The sequence below is a fragment of the Strigops habroptila genome, chromosome 2, assembly GCF_004027225.2.
Source record: "Strigops habroptila isolate Jane chromosome 2, bStrHab1.2.pri, whole genome shotgun sequence".
NCBI classification, from domain to species: Eukaryota; Metazoa; Chordata; class Aves; order Psittaciformes; family Psittacidae; genus Strigops; species Strigops habroptila.
The window spans coordinates 118,254,760-118,277,661 of record NC_044278.2 but is presented as its reverse complement, the minus strand read 5'-3'; the positions used below and the strand labels follow the sequence as shown (position 1 = coordinate 118,277,661).

Here is a 22,902-nt window from a genome sequence, read left to right as displayed (position 1 = left end):
TGGCAGGGGGCTGGAACTAGATGATCCTAAGGTCCTTTCCAACCCAAACCATTCTATGATTCTATGATTCTATGTTCCTTCAGTGATACAGATTGCTCTGGAGGACAACAGATCTCAAGGCAAAGAAGAATCTGGGCCTTTACATATCATTTTGGGGAATTACTGCATTGAAAAACAATTCTTGAACTTTGCCAACACAGAAGTCACTTGCCTGCTTTGACACCACCCCTCCACCTCACCCTCCCTTTACATCTGCTTGCAGGCTGATAAGAGTCAGGGAGTCTCTCCAGTAGCATCTCAGTTGTGATGGGCTTATTCTCATTTTGCTGGGCATCACTGGTGTTTGACAAGGTGCAAGATCTAAAGGAACACTGGCTTGTGGAGCATGTTGAGCACCTCAGACGGTGTCATTTAGACACCTCGAGGAATGTCTCCCCTGGGTTATTTCACAGAAATGGTGAGGAGTTGTTCCACCAGGTTTGATTTCCTTTAGGAAACAGAAATTAGATGACTTCAGGCTGTCATGTTCTCATGTAAGGATAGCAGAAAGAAACAGCAGTCTCAGTCCTATTTACTGAGTATTGCTTGATTTAGGGAGCAAGATGATATGGGAACAGGTCTAAATCACTTTTGGGAAAGCACATGCACAAGAATTGGTTTAATGATTTGTGAAGCATTAAAAATAAATATTTTCTCTCCCTTTGTTTTTTTGTTTTGTTTAAATAATGTCAATTATATTTAATCTATGATGTAGATCTATTAATGCAGCCTTTTTCCCTGAAATATGTTCTCTAGGGATTTCAGTACATGAGCATTATTCTTTCATTACTATGTCAGTTGCATACAATAACAAAAACAAAGGGGAAGGGAAGGGAAGGTATTGAACAGGGCACCACCAAAGCAAACCTGGGAATACCGTTAGTTATGAGAACGATTGACCATTACAGACTGCCCAGGGGGACATAAAACACATGCACAAAGGTGGATTAGCAGGAGAGCAGCTTGTCAGTGCAGGGCCAGGATAAAACTTGTTAAGCTCTCCATGTAAGACTGTTTTGAAAGCCTGACCAAGCAGAGCATCCTAAGCCATCATTAATGCAAATAAATAGGAGCCTAGCAGGAATGTGATCCATGTCGTAATGCAACTAACAGATGCCTAGAGACAAGAGAGTGTTTAAGTCAGAAAATAAATAAGAAGGTTATTGATGACTCCCTTCTCTCTAGAGAAATGATCTTCAACATCTTTAAGTTTCAGCATCCTACTCATTTTTCCAGCAGAGATATCGTAACTTAGGATATAAGTTACTATATATTAACTTATAGTAAAGTTAAGTTTAATGCCAATAGGCTTGTTTTTTAATTGCCTTTCATAGGGCTCTCATAGGAGTGCAGAGATGCCAGGAGACCCCAAGAGCACAGGATTAAGAGCACTGAGGTAGTGCTGTCTGCCCACAGAGAGCAAACATCCCAAATGATAAATCCATGAAAGATTACACCACGTTTACAGTTTCTTAATATCATTACACTGCTACTCGATGCAAGAAAGTAAGTCCTTTATTAGGTCTTAAGTGAGAGCACCTTTCCCAAGGAGCTGTAGCTTCCCTTCACCCTTCCTCCTCCTGTGCCGATTTCTCCCCATGCCCACTACCTACTTTCAGTCGTGCATCCTTTCTCAGCAGGCACAGCTTCTAATTGCATAAACCAGAAATATCTACTTTTTAATTTTAAATGTTTATATATTAGGGCAAAAAACTATTATAGTTGTTTAATGGAAAAGTTGAACTCAGTTTCTATGCACAAGGTGACAAGTAATACAGAGGTGTAATAAATTATTATGGAGAGGGACTCTTCATCAGGGACTGTAGTGATAGGACAAGGGGTGATGGGTTTAAACTGAAACAGGGGAAGTTCAGGTTAGATGTAAGGAAGAAGTTCTTTACTGTGAGGGTGATGAGGCACTGGCATAGGGTGCCCAGAGAAGTGGTAAATGCTCCATTCCTGGCAGTGTTCAAGGCCAGGCTGGACAGAGCCTTGGGTGACATGGTCTAGTGTGAGGTGCCCCTGACCATGGCAGGGGGTTGGAACTGGATGATCTTAAGGTCTTTTCCAACCCAAACCATTCTATGATTCTATGATTTTGTATTTTTCAAATGTTTATGTATAGTATCTAGAATTTACAATTTACTTTATAAACAAGTTTACTGTTTACACTCATATTTTTTATCTATTCTATGTATTTATACAATTTCTATAATACCTCAGGGTGTCAAAGCCCTTTGAAGTACTTCACAGAATCATAGAATACATGGAAGTCTTATCTTGGTAAGAAAAGAAATTATCTTGGAATTTATGCCAAGTCTTATCTTGGAAAAGAAAATAATAGTGTTATTATACTTAGCTAACAAAGGAGGAGCAGAAGCCCAAACTCTCTGACACAGATATCTATATCTCAGTTGCAATTCTGTGCATTTTCATCCGTAAGGATTAAGAAGAGCAACTGGAGGGTGATGCTTTTAGGTGATCTGAACAGCAGACTATGCACATCTGAGCTTGAGTTGATTTATACCTGTGATGACCATTGATTTCACAGACCAGAGCCGCTTGAAAAACGCCCACCCCAAAGCTGTCTCTGTAGCTCCAGTTTCTATTCTTTACAAAAATAGAGCCCTTTTTGGCATTTTAAAGACTGTTGCAGTCTTTAAATAGTTAACACTATCTTCCTGCTTTCTAGACTGCTGGACGGCACCTCCTAGTACAATACTTGTTGTTGTTTGAATGTGCTTATTTATCTTTGTGCGAGACAATTTTAACCAGTCTCTGAACTGGAGAGATTCAAAGAACATCATTTTCCCCTGCATGCTAATTAGCTTGATAATTTTGTTTATTTAAGCTTATTAAGGAACCTGGTAAATTAATACATAGCATCATAATCTATCTTTCAGGTTTCCCGCAGCTGATTACTCAGAAGGTTGTTTAACAGAGCAGCGTGGCTCACGGAACCATAGTCTTGTGGGATTTGCAAATTACTGAAGGAGCAGGGTTTTTTGCACAAGTTGTATCTGTGGCTCACTGAATTGTGTTCGAAGTAAGGTGTTAATTGTGTCAATAAACAGAACCAGAGTGCCTTTCACGGGCCCCATGATAAACACTTTTGCCTCAGCTGGGGTTCTTCAAATGTTCTTAGGTTGTATTTTTCCACAGTTGACTTGTACCACACAGTTACTATTTCTCCCTGAGTCACGCACCAAGAGAATTGGAACTGCTGGTAAGACACCCACAAGGCCCATTCTGCACCAAGCATATAGGGAATATCAAAAGAAAACCAATAAGTTATTCCCACAGACCACCAATCAGTAGTAAAATGGCATTTTCATCAGTAACAACATAACATTTTTGCATCCATGCAAAACCCACCTTCACTGCAAATTCATTTGGCTCTGCTATTCCTCGTTAAAATAGTTTTAAAACTGTAAAACTGGATTCCAGTTTGTACAGCCCTGGACTTATGACTGGGGAGAAAAAGCAAAAGGATATAGGGAGTTCTACACTTATATGAGTTTCATGAGGGGTTCCTCTTGAAATGAACTCTGAAATAATCTGTGTTTTGCATTATTCTCCTTAGCAGTCCGTTACTGTTTCAACCACTTCCAAGATCTCCCATAATTAGTTGTATTGAATCCAGAAGATATTTCAGAAGAGCTTAACTTTATATCTTAAGATTTTAGGGAAAGCACTCTAATAAGTGGGAAGTGAATGGAAATACTCTTGGTTATTGTAAAGAACACCTTAAATACTTTCAAAGGTCATTTTTCAGTTCCTTATTCCACAGTAATTACCACAAAATTGCCGTACACCGGATCCTTTTATAGCTGGTTAGATGACATTGACTTAAAATACCTACGTAGTAACAAAGTTTATAAATCATTACGCAGGAAAAATATAATCATTACTAATCGAGTGCTGAATAAGAGTTAGACTATTCTCAGTCATCAGCATAAAGCAGAGATTAATAAAGCAGGTGAGTCGAATATGAGATGAAGAAGCCACTACAATCCTTTTTATTAACTAGAAATTCAGTAGCTCTTTCTTCTTTTTATTCCTCCTTTTCTTTTTTCCCCTACTTTAAAAAAGGTGTTTTCACACTTAGCACAACCTGGTAAATGTTTCCAAGTGGAGACCTGTGACGAGTGGTGTTCCTCAGGGGTCAGCACTGGGACCAGCGCTGCTCAACATCTTCATTGTCGACGCGGACAGTGGGATCAAGTGCACCCTCAGCAAGTTTGCTGACGACACCGAGCTGTGTGGTGTGGACAACATGCTGGAGGGAAGGGATGCGATCCCGAGGGACTTGGACACACTTGAGAGGTGGGACCCTGCGAACCTCACGGAGTTCAGTAAGACCAAGTGCAAGGTCCTGTACCTGGATGGGGGCAATCCCAAGCACAAACACAGCCTCATGAAGAACAGATTGAGAGCAACCCTGAGGAGAAGGACTTGGGGGTGTTGGTCGATGAGAAGTACCCCATGGCTCAACAATGAGCTCTTGCATCCCAGAAAAACAACCAGTTCCTGGGCTGAATCATCAGCCGTGTGACCAGTAGGTCGAGGGGGGGATTTTCCCCCCTCTACTGAGCTCTGGGGAGACCCCCCCTGCAGTCCTGATCCAGCTCTGGGGCAACAACACAAGACGGATGTGGAGCTGTTGGAACGGGGCCAGAGGAGGCCATGGAGATGATCAGAGGAAATTCTTTACTGTGAGGGTGCTGAGGCACTAGCACAGGATGCCCAGAGGAGCTGTGGCTGTCCTATCCCTGACAGTGTTCAAGGCCAGGTTGGATGGGGCTTGGAGCAACCTGGTCTAATGGAAGGTGTCCCTGCCCGTGGCAGGGGGTTGGGACTGGATGAGCTTTAAGGTCTCTTCCAACCCAAATCTTTCTATGATTCTATAAAATGTGACTCAAAAAGTTAATTTATTTTATTTTATTTTTTATTATTATTTATTTATTAAATTGATGTTTAATCAGCTAGGAAAAGAAGGCAGTGTGGTCATCCTGGAGCCCAGAATATTTGCCCATATCTGAACCTGAGCTGAAGTTTGATGGTTACGTAGAGCCCTGGCTGCCTAGGTCTAGTGCTGGCCATGGTCCTCTCTAAGCTTGGAGATGGCTTCCGCAGGTCCCTTCCAACTGTCCCTCCTTTGAATTTCTGATGCTGTGACAGGAGTGGGAATGACCCACATTAAAAATCTTGTTTTCTATGCAACTGTTTTTGCATTGATTTATCTTTTTTTTATTTCTGTTATAATGCTACTTCAGTCTCTTTGCTGATATTACCCCTCAGTTATCACCTAGTAGAGAACCTGTGTCAGTCCTCCCAGCATGCAAACATAACAGTTTTTCAGCATGGCTTCTCCCATGTCAGAACAAAAAGGAATTAATCTGTTAATAATACAGTCAATTGAAAAGCTGGTTGGCTTTTTTCAGTTCACTGTTGTTTTTTTCTTTCCTAACGTTACACAAGTCAGGGAAGAAGTCATGGTTTAATTCTTTCTGGATTACAGTCCAATCAGGACTTGTTTAAATCGCTCCCATGTGGAATAATAATCCATAAACAAAGAAAGAGAGGAGTTGAGCTTGCATTTCAAGGACAACCCTCTACTACTTTGAAAACCAAGGCAAAAAAACCCAACTCTGTGTTTCTTTTCATCAGTAGGAAAGCTTGCAAAATACATAAGCAATGTACAACTTGTAGAAAGTCTATTCAAATGGCATTATGAATACTACACCAAAGCAAAAAGAGAACAGTGGTGGGTTCTTTTCTCCCTCCCTCTCTCTTCCCCTGTAAGGAAGGTTTGCTATATATGGTTTAATGAAGAACTTAGAAAAAGTCTGTTTAAATGGTAATATGAATACTGTGCTAATAGAGAATCCACTTTCTATGAGTACACGGAAATAAACCAGCTGCCTTCACCAGAAATGGATGGGGCTTATTGTTATTCTATCTTGATTCAGAAAATCCTGACATTTCCCTTATGTAGAATTTCAAATATATATAGTGGGGAAAAAAAGAAAATAAAAAGAAGACAAAAACCTTTTTATTCAAAAAATCTTACTTAAAGAACTTAGAAATTCCTTTTCTTCTAAAACCTGTTCCGCACAGTTATAGAACTAACTATCCAGTGAAGCTCTGGACACCTGATGATATTTAATATAGCACAAAACATTTGTGCTCTGCTCAAAAAGAGAAGTCATCTCCATGTGGGCTTGAAGATAAATACCAATCAACATCACAGGCAGAAACAAACACAGGCGATGCTGTATGCTAATGTGTCCTAATTCCCTCTTCATCTAAAATGATGGATATTCGAAAAATCACTGAAATCTATACTGTTCTTTAATGATGAACACAGGTCTTAGGTTATTGCAGGAGTGTGCATTTCAGCAACAGGTGCATTCACTAAATTGTCAAAGAATTAAATGATGAATTTTAATTTGCACAGATTAAATGCAGTCTGTTCCACTTTATATAATGCTGTGAGTTTACTGAATGCAATAAGTAGTGTATACTGCTCAGTAATTCTTATTTTTCCCTTTGACTGAGTTTTTGTGATATTAGCAATTTCGATGTATTCACATTCTAGCATCCTCTGAAGGTATCAGCATATAAAATTAGCTTAAAAGTATAAATTAAATCCATCTATAAACTATACACACCCTGGAAAAAAAAAAAAACAACAGAGGTTGAGAAACCAGATATTATGAGACATTTACAGCATAATAGAGACTAACACTGCAATTCTGCTCCTAATGAACACCATGAGCATTCTGTCAATGACTTCTGTAAGAACAGGACTTTGCATAAGACAGACACCATTGTATGGCCACTCACTATAATCTGCATAAACACACCATAAAAATCATTCTAGTAATATCTTTGTTGAGTCACTTCTCATTATACTGGAGGATAACCTTTAAATCCAATTTGGGCATAGCATTGTTAGAATTATACATCCAATTCCATGTTAAATGTATTTTATTTGTTTCTAATTTGTATTTGTGTACTTTCAACTTCCAGGCACTTGACCCACCTGAAATACTCTTCTGCCATGAGAAACCTTCTACAGTCTTACACTGCAATGACTGCCTTTTAATATTCTCTAGAATATATTTGCTAAAGGGAGATGGCTTGGTGTAAATCAGCTTCTTTTCCACCTTAAGGCTGATTCTTAATTGTATTATATATCCCTTTCAACAGCTGGGCAACCCAAAGGGATTTTAAGGATAATGAGTATCCTTATGGTCTCCCTCACACAAATTAGAGGAAATTTACAAGAAATATTGTTTTTCTATGTCAATGGAATTCTTAGTGGATTTCAGTAGGAAAGCTCACTCTTCCTTCTCCCATATGCCAGAGAGTCATTCCCATGCTAAGGAGATCCAGAAAAATAGCATTATATGCAGTTGTAGGTCCTAGTATAAGCCATTCGTCATAACATCTCTCCTAACACGAGGCATGTGCAGTGGATATAGCCGCATTTGAGCCAGTAACCCCTGACTGCCTTTTCCATCAGCAAGAAAACCAGACCCTGCTAAAATGCAATTCATCTCTCCTAAAATAGACATCTGAACTCAGACAGATGAATTGAGCCCTAAAAGCACCTCCATTGACTATAAATGGAAGTCAGGGCAATAATCTCAGATGGAGACATCTATAGAGGGGATGCACACAGTTATGTGGAGTTAATTCCACCCTCACTGTACTGCTTTTGAAGAGAAAGATTAGTTTAGGAAACAAAATCCTGAACACATTTCTGATGTGGAGAACAGGGATGTTTAATCAAGAGTCCCTGTTCCTTGAGGAAACAAATTAAATTCCTGTTTTCTCAACATATCCTACTGAGAGAATAGGGCATCTCAGGCTTGGACAGCGAATTCATAATGACATAAAGGATCAAGATGTTAACATGACTAGATGTTCTAATTTGTTTTTTGTGTGACATTCTATGGAATTATCAGAATTATTAAAAATGTGATCAACTCACCAATGAGTATTTTTTTCTTCATTTGGGATTCCTTTAGCATTAGCAATAATTAGATTCAGTTAATGGGGTATGAATACGGATGAAATACCTAGGAACTTAGGATTCTTAAAGTGATTTGCTTTAATCACTGGGGTTTTTTGGGGTTGGGTTTGGTTTTTTTCCCCCCAGGAAGTCTGTTTTCATAGGTACAAACTTTGGCCTAAATATAAACATCTCATATCAAAATAATACAGAAATCATAGTTTGTTTAGTTCTGGTTTGCTTTTAGTTTTTTCAATATTTCATCTTCATTTTAGGAGTCCATTTTTCAGAGTTAATTTATTTACCTAGGTTTTAAGGTATTTTTTCCAACAGAAAACAATGAACAAGCAAAAGAAGATACTTTTTCTCACAGGACCAGTATAATACTTGTGTTAGGTATAATTAGACTTATTGTAACATTTATTTAAAAACAATAGCAATGTTATATTATATATATTTATATAATATATATAAAGATTAGTTTAGGATATATAATATATATCGTATATTTTCATATACGATATATATTATATTTTATAACACGTTAGCTTAAAAGTCAAGTGAAAAAGAAGCAAACATCACTTGGGATATAACAGATCTTCTAATTATAGCTCTTTCCTTATATCCAGCTTTATATCCAAATCAGAAAAAAATCCCTATATTGCAAGTGAACCTATAAAAGTAATTGAACGACAGATACAGAACTAAGCTAATAAATAAAATATAAAAAATCCCCCACAACCTGAAACAAAAAACTAAATAGGATTTGTTATAGAAGATGGATTTTGCCTTTATATTTAGATGTTATTTTTGATGAGTTTGACTGATAGAGAAATATTGTTACTCTAAAATACTGGACTTCTACAAGACATTTGACCTGGTAGCATGAGAGATCCCGTTTCGTAAATTCAGATCACAAAAACTCCAACACCAGTAAAAAATACATGACCTATAATAAGCACATTATATTAAAAACTGCCTAAACTGTAAGTCGGAAAACATCATTACTAATAAGGAATTGTATCTGAGTACCTGTGTTTCCCCTTGGGTTCAAGAGAGGACTTTGTTGCTCTATGTTATTTAGAAATGTTAAGAATGACTGGGAAAATTACATTATCACTGTGAAAAATCTGTTGGTGACATGAGAGGAAGGAAAGTGATTAATGAGAAACGATGTAGTTTGGTTTCAGTGAAACAGTATCTATTTCAATATGGCCAGGGTCCATGTATATAGGAATTGAGAATGTAAGCTACAGTAATGTTACGGGTTTGCTAGTGACTTGGAAAAGTACTTAGGGCCATGGAGGATAATCAACTCATAATGAGATCCCATGTGACACTGCAGTCAAAAGGAATAATGGATAGAAAGATGGAACAGTGAGTAGGAGTTGTGAGATTATAATACATATGCATTTGACAATAATGAAACCATTCACGGAATAATTTGTCCATTTCTGGCATCACTGCATTAAGAGAGATGCTAAAAACATGGAAATAATTGTGAGGGGAGCAGGGGAAGTGAGTAAAACCTGGATAGCAGCATGGTGTCCAGGGGGACAAGAAGTACTCCATCTTTTCAAGGAGAAAACTACAGGGTTACTTGATGGTGTCTCTAAGTATCCATGTGGACCATAAAAATTCAACAAAAGTATTTTCAATCTAGAATACTAAGGCAAAACAAAACTAATATTGAAAAGCCAAGATGACTTAAATTCAGCATGAAAAAGGAAAAAATAATGAAGAAGATTAATTGGTAGAATCACTTTCTAGCTTTCGTGGTGAAGTTTCATCATTAGAAACTGTAAAGCCAGGATACCTGTTTCATAAGACACCACACACTTCAACTCTGGCTATTGTACTTTAGGCAGGAATTAGTGCATGCCACTCCTATGGTTTGAACTTGTCATCAAATCAGTGTTCCCTTAAGCACACCAAAATCTATGAATGTTGTTTATTGACACAAAGAAAACTATCTGGCTCTTCCGGATTTAATATGGAAGAACATTGTGAACAAAGAAAATCCTTTGAACTTTTATTAAAGACTACATTTTGCAGCTTATATATGCTAAACTTCCTACGATTATCTGGAGGTCGAGGTCTCAGCTGTAGGCATGACTTGATCTTACAGATACTGCACACGTGGAAGATGCTGCACACATCAGACACTTTTTAAACAAGAGCATTAATGTGGAAACTGCTGTGTGGGATAGCAAATCAGCAGGTTTTGGCACAGACCTTCAACAACCTAGGAAGACACCGAAGCTGGTGACTTTATTCAGAAAACTGCTACCTGTTTCTGCTTACTATAAAAGACATTAAGTAGAATCATAGAATCATAGAATAGTTAGGGTTGGAAAGGACCTTAAGATCATCTAGTTCCAACCCCCCTGACATGGGCATGCCCATGTTGCCCAAGACTCCATCCATCCTGGCCCTGAACACTGCCAAGGATGGAGCATTCACCACTTCTCTGTGCAACCTGTGCCAGCGCCTCTGTACCCTCACAGTAAAGCACTTCTTCCTTATATCTAACCTAAACTTCCCCTGATTAAGTCTGAACCTGTTACCCCCTGTCCTATCACTACATTTCCTAACACTTTTAACTAGGACACACTCAAATGCCCTCTGCTTTTGCCAACTGGGGTGCAGAATCTGGCCCCTTTGTAGGAGCCCACAGTCTACAACAAAGAAAATGACAGCAAATGCAGCTTTGGAGGAGAACACTATACCTAAAGCCTTGGCCATTTAGAAAGACCAGTCCGATTTCATAAGGTATTATTCTACTTCTTGCTTGCTACGCCAGTGGTTTTGTTTCCAATGCCTTTCCCCAGGAGGCTGAGCCTGAATTGTATTCCAGGGGCAATTCAGAAACAAGAAGGCAAGTTGGGTCTTATTTTTGAAAATTAACATTTAACTTTAATTGTTCCTTCCCACAGTACTTTGGAAATTATTCCTCTGTGCCAACTGAAAGAGAATGGAAAAGGTCACGTTCAATTGTACATCTTAAAAACCCCTGAACTTTAGCTCTAGTTTACCACCTTGTCTTCGTCTTAAAAATAGCAATAAAGCCAAAACAAACCTTGTCTTCATGCCTGCTTTACATTAGAACATTACAAGGGAAGTTATAATGTTGTCTGTTGCCCTGCTGAAAAGAAAAATAACCGATTTACTCTTGTGTGGTTCAGGAGAAAATAGCCTTGAGAAAATGTTATTGATGTAGTGTATTTATGTAGGGTTGCAAGACAAATTATGCCATCAGCAAATAAGGTCAGAGTAGCAGAGTGAATTACTGGCAAAAATAGGTTGCTTGCAAAGGACAAAGGTTGTTTTAACTGCATATAAACCTTGAAGCCAGATGAGAAGAAAAAATAACAGACTCAGTGTGGAATTTAGTATTTTAAAGCTCCACAAAACTCAAAATGATTTTTTTGTGGATAACTACTACCTGTTTAGGAAGGACGAAGGGGGCTGCATGACAGAATATCTGGCTGTGATTATTGGGAGCCAGTTTTAAGGCCTTCAGTCAGTAGATTTTGGACCCTGCCTTCAGAGAGGAAAATGCTGCACGTAGGGGTCTCCTCCTAATGCTTTCTCATGCCGTCCTAAAGAAGTTAATGTCATTTTCTACAGCAGGGAAGAAGGAACACATCAGCAGATGCCAAACAACCTGCTTAACCACAAGTATACACAGGAGTACATTGTGTAGAAGAGCACACTATTCAGTTTTTAATGAAGCAGAATTCTGTTTTACAGTTCTGGATACTTTCTGTAATTCCTCATCTGTCTGAAACATGTTTTTAACACAAGTTCTGTTTTATCGAGGGCTGACAACTGCCAGAAACTGGTAATTTATTCTTTGGACACTTCAAGTTTTTCAGTTGCTCATAAAAATGAGCTTTGAAGGTTTATTTCTGGACCGATTCTGGGCTAGCCAAATTACAGCATCGGTTCTTTAAGACAACGAAAACTCATTGTCACATTAGTTTGATAAATAAGCTTTAAATAAAGCAGCATTAAGCACGTCAATATTGCTTTGCAGTGGTAACTGGCATTACTTGCATTATTTAAAAAAGCAAGCACATGGGCATTAGTTGCTCTCATGCTGTGCACTTCATACTTGCCATTGGCGACAATGCAACTTTTTGGACAAGACATCAGAGTGGAGATCTTCCTTTTTTTAGAGGTGCCCTAACTGCTGGAATAGAGCAACGCACAGGATGAGTGCACAGGTATAGCCAAAGCCAGGGCTGTACTTACACCCCCGATGCTGCCTAAAGACCATCTTGCCCATGGTGAGCAACACCTCAAGAAGACTTACCGTGAAGAGGGTAAATTAGAGTGGCCCAGAGCTAAGCCTGGGAATGAGCTATCATCATTGTGAAGGTCCCCATGCCAAGTTCAGTCCTAAGCCCGTCCCTGACTGGCAGCATACCCCATGGTTGCATGTGTACAGCTGTTCCATCATACCCAGGCTTGACCCCTGGCATGCAACGATCTCTTCTGTTCTCAGCATGGTCCCATGCAATCATCTCAGGCAACAACTAGCCATTGCTCATGGTCAAGTACAGTCCAAGAACTGTCCCTGATAGGCAGTTTGGGCATCAACAGCTTATTTTCAGGACTTAGGAGCCTTGCTTGAACATCTCTGGGCTGCATCTGAGCCTAGCTGAGGTGAGACCTGGCTGGTGAAACCCGGCTGGTGAAACCCTGTCCTGCTGAGTGGATCCCTGTGTCTTCTGGCACCCCAGGAGCCACCAATCCTCTTGCCCTCAACTCCTACTGTGCATGGCCATAGTCTTAGTAGGCAGTTTGGAAACATAATCAATGAACAACTATTCTTTCCAAATAAGAATTTTCTCCTTTGAAACCTTTAAGTATCTGAACCAATCTATCATGACCGTAAATCCTACGATATAGTCACTGATGTGAAACTGACAGTTACAGCTGCTTCCTCATGCTTTACATTGCTCATTTTTAGCCTTTCAAAACTTTACTTTGTAATATCACCTCTTACTTCCTGGGCATGTAGAAAACAGTGCCACTTCTGCCTTCCCAAATGTTACTTGCCGAATAATAGGAAAGAACATTTGTGTCCTTCTGTTGATGGTTTTAGAAAAAAAACCTGTGAAACAGGTTTCTACAAGAATCACAGAATCATAGAATAGAATCATAGAACAGTTAGAAAGAAGAAGAAAGTAGAAGAGGACTTTAAACAGTGTGATTGAGAAGGAATTATCCCCTTTACAAAGAAGGTAGCTGCTTAGATATATATACTTCATAATTATAATAAAGGAAATAGACACGGAGAGTTCCGTTGTGGATCAGTGGCTAAAGTAATAGCCTGTGAGACTAGATTCCTTGATCATTATCCTGCTCTATCAGCAGCTTCTAGGTTAGTGGCATGTAAGCTCTTTTTGAACCCAATTCCAACATCTTTTAGGAGTGCTTTACACTGATGCAACTCAATTGATTTAATGGAGTTACTTTCACTTTATGTCAATGAAAGTGAAATCAGGATATGACTGCAGTCTCAGTTAACTCACCTACCGAATAGATTCAGTCTACTGATTAAGGCTAGGGAAGAGTTTAGAGCTGGAATTTGTACTTTGTTTTCATAAAATGCAGCTTCTTGTAATTAAAAAATTGGCAGGAGACATGATATTGCTGTTATTTGATAGGACGTGACTTTAAAAGCAACATGTTGGACTCCTGAACCGACAAAATGCATCATTTTGGGTCTACAAACTGCATATCACGTAATTGCCTGCTTTTAACTTGTGTCCACTTGTGATGACAAGGGCCTGGTAGGTTGGATGGGTTACTCCTTAAATGCAGGGGTAAATGGTGTCAGGCCACACAGCACTGTCCTCCATTGCACAGCACACAGAGGAGCACTGTAATATGTTGAGTAGCTGCTATGTTAATCCTGCCTGGAAGACAGAGTCAACAGGCAACCCAAATTAAAATGCAAATGCAGCTGAAACAAAACATTCTGGATCAGTTAAACAGAAATTTAATGTTTTAATTCAGTAATACCATTTATTGCCTTTCAATAAGAATTCAGTTCTGCAGATTGCAAAAGACAAAGCAAACTGCTTATAGAGCACAGAACAAACGAAGTGCCATCTTCTACAGATATTTTCCTAAAATGCACTGCCTAAAAAAAATCCTTAACACCTTCCTCATTCCGTAATTTCCTCATATATACATGCTACCGACTTCCAACTGTGATTATTAATTTAATGCCTATTAAATTGGTTGTAAAATGCCACTGCTTTTGAAACACGAACATGTTGCCTGGCCAGTGAGGACCAATGTCTGATTAACCAGGCTATGCCAAAGCAACAGATGACTGCTGAGTCCATGCTGCAGTTCATGTTCTCAGTGGGACATTTGTTTAAATTGTTTCTGTAAATCTGATTTAAATCTATCTATAGGTTGCCAGAGAATCCCTCAGCCAAAGGACTCAAAACTGCTTTGGGGAGGAGGAATGAAAGGTGGATGGAGGAGCAGACCGATTCCAAAGAAGTCAAGGAAATGGCAGGAAATCACACATTTACAAATTGTGATTTTTTTTTTCTTTTTTCTTTTGAACTTTCTGTTTCTTGAGAATTCTTTCTCTCCGTTTTTTTTTTTTTGTTTCAGCTCACATTTCAAGATGAGAACAAATACTGAAATATCAAAATATTCCTCAAGGTAAAATGTTTAATATTATTTCAATCTCTAGTGCTTATTTATTTTATAGAGGTATTTTGAGACTTAGGTCTAAAAAATTCAGAAATCTTTGGGTAAAAAGGACTTAAAAGAGCTTAGCCTGAATTTTATTACAACCTCCACTAAATACCAGTTGTCCATGTTCACCCTTCTAGCTTTCTTGAGTGCTCTTAGGACCTATTTCTATCATGTTTCTATCCCCTTTAGGCTGCATGCTTGCTTCAGAAGTGTTATACATATTGTGATGGAGAAGCTGACTTTTCTGGAGAAAAAGGCAGTCAAGGAAGGAGGTAGACTTGAGCTTTTCACTGTGGTTGTGCATTTCCTGCAGTGTGCTGCTACTGCGGCTCTGTGTCTACTCCAGCCTGCAGCCCAGCCAAACCAGGTAAAGCCCATCACAGAATCATAGAATGGTTTGGGTTGGAAAGGACCTTAAGATCATCTAGTTCCAACACCCTGCCATGGGCAGGGATGCCTCACACTAGACCATGCCTCCCAAGAGTCCATCCAACCTGGCCTTGAACACTGCCAGGGATGGAGCATTCACCACTTCTTTGGGCAACCTGTTCCAGTGCTGCAGAGTGGAGAAACCTGCCCCTGTCAAAACATATTTCTGAGATAAATGTGAGTTAATAGAGTAGGAAAACCTAACACAACATGTGCTGCGTTTGGCTTGTTTGCAGATACCTAAAATATAAATCTGCAGTTTTCTGCCTGGAATGCTCTGTGTTGGTTTTTCTTCTTTTAACTTCCCTAAGCAAGCTGCAAGTTTTTACATCTCCACCTCAGCTGCAGGAAGAGTTGGAAGCAGTTCAGATTTCGCTCTTAATGCTAAAGAAGAAAGGACAAGCCTGCATATCTCAATGTGAGAGGAGCTATCTCATTTGCATTCTTAGTTATAAGAACTTGTCACTGTGGTATATAAAAGCAGCATTTAATATATTTACTCTCCATGGAAGTAGATAAGTACTTTATCCCTTTTTTACATATGGCAAAGGGAAAACAGACAGACTGGAAGCTAGATATTCAAAATTTCAAATGACTAATTCTCAGAAAGCCGAGCTCAGGTGTCTGCTAAAATTAGCCTTATTTAGGTTTATTATTATCATTATCATTATTATGATGATAATGACTGGACACCTGCTCGAGCAGCAGGTTAAATTGTATTAGTCAGTGTCTAAATATACACAGAAAATAAAATCAGCTTCTGACTACAGTGCTTATCATCTCAGGATGAAACAAGAAACCAAACCGAGATGTGGACAGACTGAGGAGCTACAGGCGAGTGAGACACACAACTACACAATGTTTCAAATCCAACAGTCTCAACAGGCACCGCAGAGATTTTATGAGTTATTTACACAATCAATCTAAGATTCCTATTATATTAAATATATTTATATCTTTATTGATGGGTGTATGTACACATAAAAAATATGCGTAATACGATTTCACAGAGGTTTGAAAGAAGCTCACTCCACTCACGAAAAACACCAGATGAAAAGCACAAAGGTATCTTGTTGAAAGTATGGCACATAGCTGCTGAAGGTTGGAGCAATTCCAGTGGAGGCCACAAGAATGATCAGGGGCTTGAGCACCTCCCATACAAAGACAGGCTGAGAAAGTTGGGGCTGTTCAGCCTGGAGAAAACAAGCTGTGTGGAGACCTCAGAGCAGCTTCTAGTGTCTGAAGGGGGCTACAAGGGTGCTGGAGAGGGACTCTCCATCAGGGACTGTAGTGATAGGACAAGGGTGATGGGTTTAAACTGAAACAGGGGAAGTTCAGGTTAGATATAAGGAAGAAGTTCTTTACTGTGAGGGTGGTGAGGCACTGGAACAGGCTGCCCAAGGAAGTGGTAAATGCTCCATCCCTGGCAGAGTGAGGCATCCCTGCCCATGTCAGGGGGGTTGGAACTAGATGATCTTAAGGTCCTTTCCAATCCTAACTATTCTATGATTCTATGATCTCTAGCTGGTAAACAAGAGACACTGGGTAGGCAATAGGTCATACAGATCTTTGAATGTGAAGACCAATGGCTTTGTTTAATGCTATGTAAGAGAACTGAAACTATCAGAAAAAAAAACCCCAAATATTTCAGGAGAAGGCTAAGGGAAGCAACATCCTTAAAAGCAAAAGTTATCAGATGATACTTCACAAGACCAAAAAGGTGACTATCAAGTAATTGAGCTGTGGCATGAACACAGCAGGCAGAATTCAACTGATATGAATGGAAGAAAAAGGCCTAGGGGTTGGCGTGCACACCAGGCTGAGCATGAGTCAGAGTATTTGCATCAGGAATACAGCCAAACTGCATAATGGGCTCCATTAGGACAGGAAATTAAAATAAATTAGCATCTTCCTTCACTTAGTCGCAGTGAGGCCACACCTGGAATAACGGGTCCAGTTTGGGACCTCCTTAATTCAAGGAAAGAAACTGGATTTGATGCTGTAGAGAGCTGCCAAGATTATTACTGGCCAGGGCAAATGACTTATAATAAGTTTGAGAGAACTAGGCTTGTTTAATCTGACTAAGAGGAATCAATCGAGAGATTTAATAGCAGCCTACAGCTTTTGGAAAGGGATGGGGAAAAATAAGTAGTTAGGGTGAATATGGAATCCAAATCCTTGGATATTTCCTAGACTTGCTAGACTTGTAACATTACTATTGAATTGCCTATCAGGTACGAGTCAAGTCAACAGAGAAAGTGCATGGGCTTTTAAGGACAGTGGTACCTACCTAATTACTAAAAATTCATGACCAGTTGCATCTATCAATAGAATGTAAAAAGACCACAAGCTTAAAATACTGGAGAACTTGGATCTGCATTGACTCAAAGTGGAAGTTTGGGAGATTGAGCACTCATAATAAGAGCAAGCAATGAAGAAGTTGATTCTTTATGTCTGGGAGTTTTAAAACATGATTGAACATCTTTGTGGGAGATACTAATGAAACATTCTGAAGTGACATATTTACTGGAGAAAATAGACATACAGGGGCATCTTATGATGATTTCTTCAGGGTTTATGTGTGTGCAAAACTATTAGGGATGTGTCTAATATAACGTAATAGCATCAGTTAGCCATGCAGCACTATTCAAGACCTGGCTGCTAGCTTTGAAGTCATTTCCACTCAACGGCAAACAATACATGAAGAAAGTGAAAAAGCGGAGCACAGAACTTGAAAATCGAACCTCAAAAATGTGAGAAAAATCCTATGAAAGCTGAAGTTTGGCTTCCTGCATCACCCTAAGAGCACGATGGCCTCTCAGACATCACTCTCCTCAGAGGCACAGGTTTCAATTTGCACCAAGCTTCCAGAAACTATTCACTAAAGTATCACAAAGCTACTAAATCCTCCGGGGCTTAACCAGGCCCCAGTTTAACTCCCATTGGGTACAGGGAGAAAGAAAGTGATAATTAAAAGAGAATGTGGGAAAGCAATGGACATTCATTTGAAATGGTGCCTGATGCTAGGAAAAGAGGTGTGTAAATGGCCAAAGTAACAGATGAAATCATAGCAATGGTAATAATAATCTGCACCAGAAGGTACCCTTAAAGGACAGCTCTCATCCAGAACTGAATGGAATGATTTACCTCTAATGCCAATTACCAATGTTAATTAGCACAGTCCTTAAAAATCTGTTCCTTGAAGAAGCCCTTTAGATAATGTAACATGCCAATGTGATTCAAAGCCCTTACTCTTTCTTGCTGCAGATTCTTGAAGCATCCACCCTCTGTTCAGTGCCAGCACTGCTAGCAAGAGATAGAGCAGCAGCTCATGTAAGTGCAACCTCTCTGTAGCAATTAATCAAAGGTTGGTAAGAGGTAAGGAATGGCCTTTTCAAATAATAATAACAACATTAATAATAACCCTGGTGGTGGTGATGATGGTAGTGATGAGAGATGTAGTAAGCTACAGAAAAAAACTGCAAGCAATGAAATATGCCAAAGCAATAATAAGTAAACTGAAGAAAACTATAGGAACTAGTTAAGGTGGCAAAACCATCTAGGAAACAAACTACTTTGCCAAGTTTAGACTTCAGGAATGGCTTCTTAGTCTTGAACCATTTCTTCATGCAGACTGCTGGCTTCAGTGGAGCGTTTATGTGTCCACGTGGGCATGTTCCTTGCAGGTGTCTATAAATGCTGTACTTCTGTTCAGAGAAGCGATAGTCATGTTTGGTATATTTGATGGTTTAGAGATGAGTCAATTTTACAGTAGTTGTGCTATCCAGGCAAAAATTTCTCCTACACTTCTTGGATGTGGCAAACTAACTGCTAAAGCCAGCACAGTAAGTGGGATGCCTCCAGGAAGCACCACACTTGCTGTGTGCACACAAACTGGATGGTTGAGCTCTACACAGTAAGAGCAGCTTAGACAGAACTTCAGTGGATTGCCAGACACCTGCAAAGCCTCAATACATGTGAAAAATGTGATGTTCTTTCAGGTTTGAAACTTGTCTCGGTGACAGGAGAGGACTTGCCTATTAAAACATGAATGGCTGCAGTCTGTATTTGTGTTTTTGAGCCCTTGACTTCTGTATGTTTATTACTTAAAATTCAAACCAGGAATACCTTAGTTTTAGTTTTAATTTTAATTTTTATTTTCATTTTAATTGCCTGGAACAGCCAATTGCTGTAAGGCTACAAGCGCTCAGGTACTAGTAACTTACAGGTACAGAAGTACCTATAGAGGTAGATAATAGTAGATTTAGTTGATGAAATGTTGTATTTCCCTAAAGATAGACATAGGTGCAAAGAAAACAGATAACAGAGAAGCTATTTTATGAGAAGGGACTAAAACAGTTTACTTGCTTAACAAGATGAAAGTAGATATGGGATGTCATTGCTACATATATAAAATATCCTTTCCCCTTCTTGTTCTTTATAATTATTCAATCAAAATACAATCCTAAAACAAATGAACTGGTCATCAACATCTTTGGAGTGGACACTAGTCAGATATTTATTGGTTCAGGAGCAAGGTGTCATAATAGCTCTCCAATGAACGACTAAAGAAGGTAACAGAGACTAACAATGAGCTAAGATCTCTAGGAGCGAGTACGCTGCAAAATCCAAAGTAAGTTTAGGAAGGAACTTAACCACTGTGACAGGACATCCATTTCTGTATTCTGCCAAAATATTGCCAAACTCTGGGATCTCCAAAGAATTAGCTTTTCCGGCTTGATGTGTTCCAGTTTGAGATTGAGCTAGAGGAGGGAGAGGATCTAGTTTTAAACGTAACACCAGAAAGCAGCAAATTGACTATGGGGACCTGCAGAATCTGGGTAGGCTTAGCTCTGCTATCGTGTTTTCTTCTGTCCTTTGAATGGCTATTGGATGACCTTACTGGTCTTCTTTCCAGTGCCATTCCAAAGTGACTCCATATCACTGTACAATCTTTCCCACTTGATTTACAAAATATCTTTTCCAAGTGGCAATGCTTATTATTACTGAACTTTCCAAGTGCTGCCCCTTTGCTGTCTTTGCTTCTGCTCTCTTTTTCTCATTTTTAACATGATACCAAGAACCTCACACTTTCAGGACTTGTTTTTCAGATAAAGTTCATATAGCAGTGCCTAAAGCCTGGAAGCTCTTCAGATCTCACCAGCTGAGATTTCTCTTGGCATTATAACATCCCTTGCTGGCACACAGTCAATGAACCCTGCTAATATACCATCAATCCTGTCTGGCCCTGGAGAAAGGAGAGTGCCGGGACTTGGCCAGAATACTGCTGTGTCTGGCTTATTCCCAACTGGAGTTGTTTAAAACAGTCCCTAGGCTGCTTTAACACATGCCAAAGACAGCTTGAAAACCAGTGAGCTGAGTCCCTGAGCCACCCCATTTCCTGCACCTTCTGTGCCCGATGGTCTCTGGGCACATCAGGCAACAGGGACCAGGCAGCTCCTCTGATCCACTGCCACTGACAAACTTCAATACCATCAAAGCTTCCCAGCATAGCTATCGCGCTGTCAAGTAGCTAAAGCATTAGTGCACACGAGTAGATTGAATTCTACAGAAACCGTGAGGGAAACAGTGTTGAAAGTTTCAGATATGCAAAACGCTGTCTTTATATCATTATGCTTTAGAGTGCTGTGAAATGAAACTATATCCTGAACTCTGCACACTGGTGGAGCATATGTGTAGATCAGCCAAAACCTCCCCTTTCTTCAGAGGCATTAATTGCCACTCAGTGATTTCCCTCTTCCAGCAATGAAATAGAGGTGTGTGCATTACGTTCTGTAAGAAGTTCCCTATTTTTCTATAGTTACTGTGGAATCAGTGGGCAAATGCAGCCTACGGAGTTCGAATCTTGTTCCTTATAACCCTGGCTTTGTAGAGATCTTTTTAAAAGGTGCAGAACAAGTGGAAAAAGCTGTTGTTCCTGTCTGTGAGCGTTTTACACTCCCTGTGCACTCTCCACAGGATTGTAAGCGGTGCCATACAGCAACAAGGTGTCTTGGCTGAGACTTAGCAACAGAATATATTCAAAAGTCATTCATTCCCCTCCACTAAACTCAGCTGATTTATTCCTTGGATCTACTGAAATCAATATGAAAAGGCTATCTTTTAAATGGAAAAAGTTCTTTTTTCAGACACCAAGCCATCACCATGACAGTGTCCATTTTCCATGCTCAGCTGAATCCGTACATGCCTGCCTGGCAGCTTCCCTGACTTAGCATGGGCAGAGAACGTGCACTTAGCATTGTTGGGAATGGTTATTCTGAACATCATTGCAGGGGTTCTTATTGCCAAGGAACACGGGAGGGCTTGTTATTCCTGAAATTCAACCTGCCACTGAGCTCAGGGATTAATCTTATTTTGCGAGTGGATTTTGGCAGCTGTAGCTGGTAATTCTGTAGCTTTTGTGGTTTTGAGTTTGGTGGGTTTAGTTCTGGTTATAGATTGTTTTTCTTTTTTTAATAAATCCACAGCTGTGTCTTTCTTGGTACTCTAATTCAGGCTTGGTCTTATGAAAAAATCTATTTAAAGATAGCACCATGGTGTGCTTAATAATAGTGCTGGAGATGTTAAGAGCTGTCTAGCATTGTGATGTATGAGGAAATGCTGAGGGAGTTGGGTTTGTTCGGCCTAGAGAAAAGAAGGCTCAGGGGACACCTTATCCCCATGTTCCAATGTTAAAAGGTGGCCACAAAGAAGATGGAGACTCCCTTTTTACAAGGAGTCCTAGGGAAAAGACAAGGAATAATGGGCACAAGTTACTCCTGGGGAGATTCTGATTGGACACAAGGGGAAAATTTTTCACAGTTAGAACAACCAGCCATTGGAATCATCTCCCCAGGGAAGTGTTGGACTCCCCAGCATTGGACACTGTTAAGATTGGGCTGGACAGTGTGCTGGGACATTTAGTCTAGGTCATGCTTTGCCTGGAAAGGTTGGATGAGATGATCCTCGGGGTCCCTTCCAACCTGAGATTTTATTCTATGCTGTGTTCTCTGTACTCTGCAGACCCAGAGACCATAAATCTTTCAGGGCAGGGACCTTGTCTTCTCCTATTTGATTTTTCAAATTCCATATACATATAATGCTAGGACTAAAGAGCGGCTTTGGACAAATACCATTCAGTATTCAAGAAAGTATTCTACTTAAAAACTATTAAAAATGTTTATCAATTTCTCTATTTTTTTCTATTAGCCTTCCCTTGTTTTCCTCCTTCCATTCCTCCACCTGCAAGAATCACTCTTGAGCTTTGACCACGGTTTATTTTTGAACTCTTGGGTGAACCGTTTGCCCTGCACACATCTTCAACACAGATATACCTTGAATGCTCTGACATAACAGCACTTTCTAGAAGGACAAATAAGCTAACGGGCAAATATTTAAAGAGGGTTAATCAAACACATGGGCATTTGCGTCTTAATAACATAAGCCCTAATTCAGCGTTAGCACAGCCTTGTGTATTTACATACCACTATCTCCACAAAAAGGTTCAAAACATTTTTACATCAAACTGTTGCCAAACCTGCAACTTGGTCTAGTGGAAGGTGTTCCTACCCAGGGTAGGGGGTTAGAACTGAATGAGCTTTATGGCCCCTTCCAACCCAAACCATTCTATTATTCTATTATTCACTGATTCTATGATATATATTACTCTGCTTTTGTTA

General features: G+C 39.6%; 1 protein-coding gene across 3 annotated transcripts in view; it reads right to left on the bottom strand.

Annotated features, from left to right (window-relative positions):
* TENM4 (teneurin transmembrane protein 4) overlaps positions 1-22,902 on the bottom strand; it is a 1,610,848-nt gene that overhangs the window by 781,896 nt on the left and 806,050 nt on the right. The gene's annotated exons all lie outside the window — the stretch shown is intronic.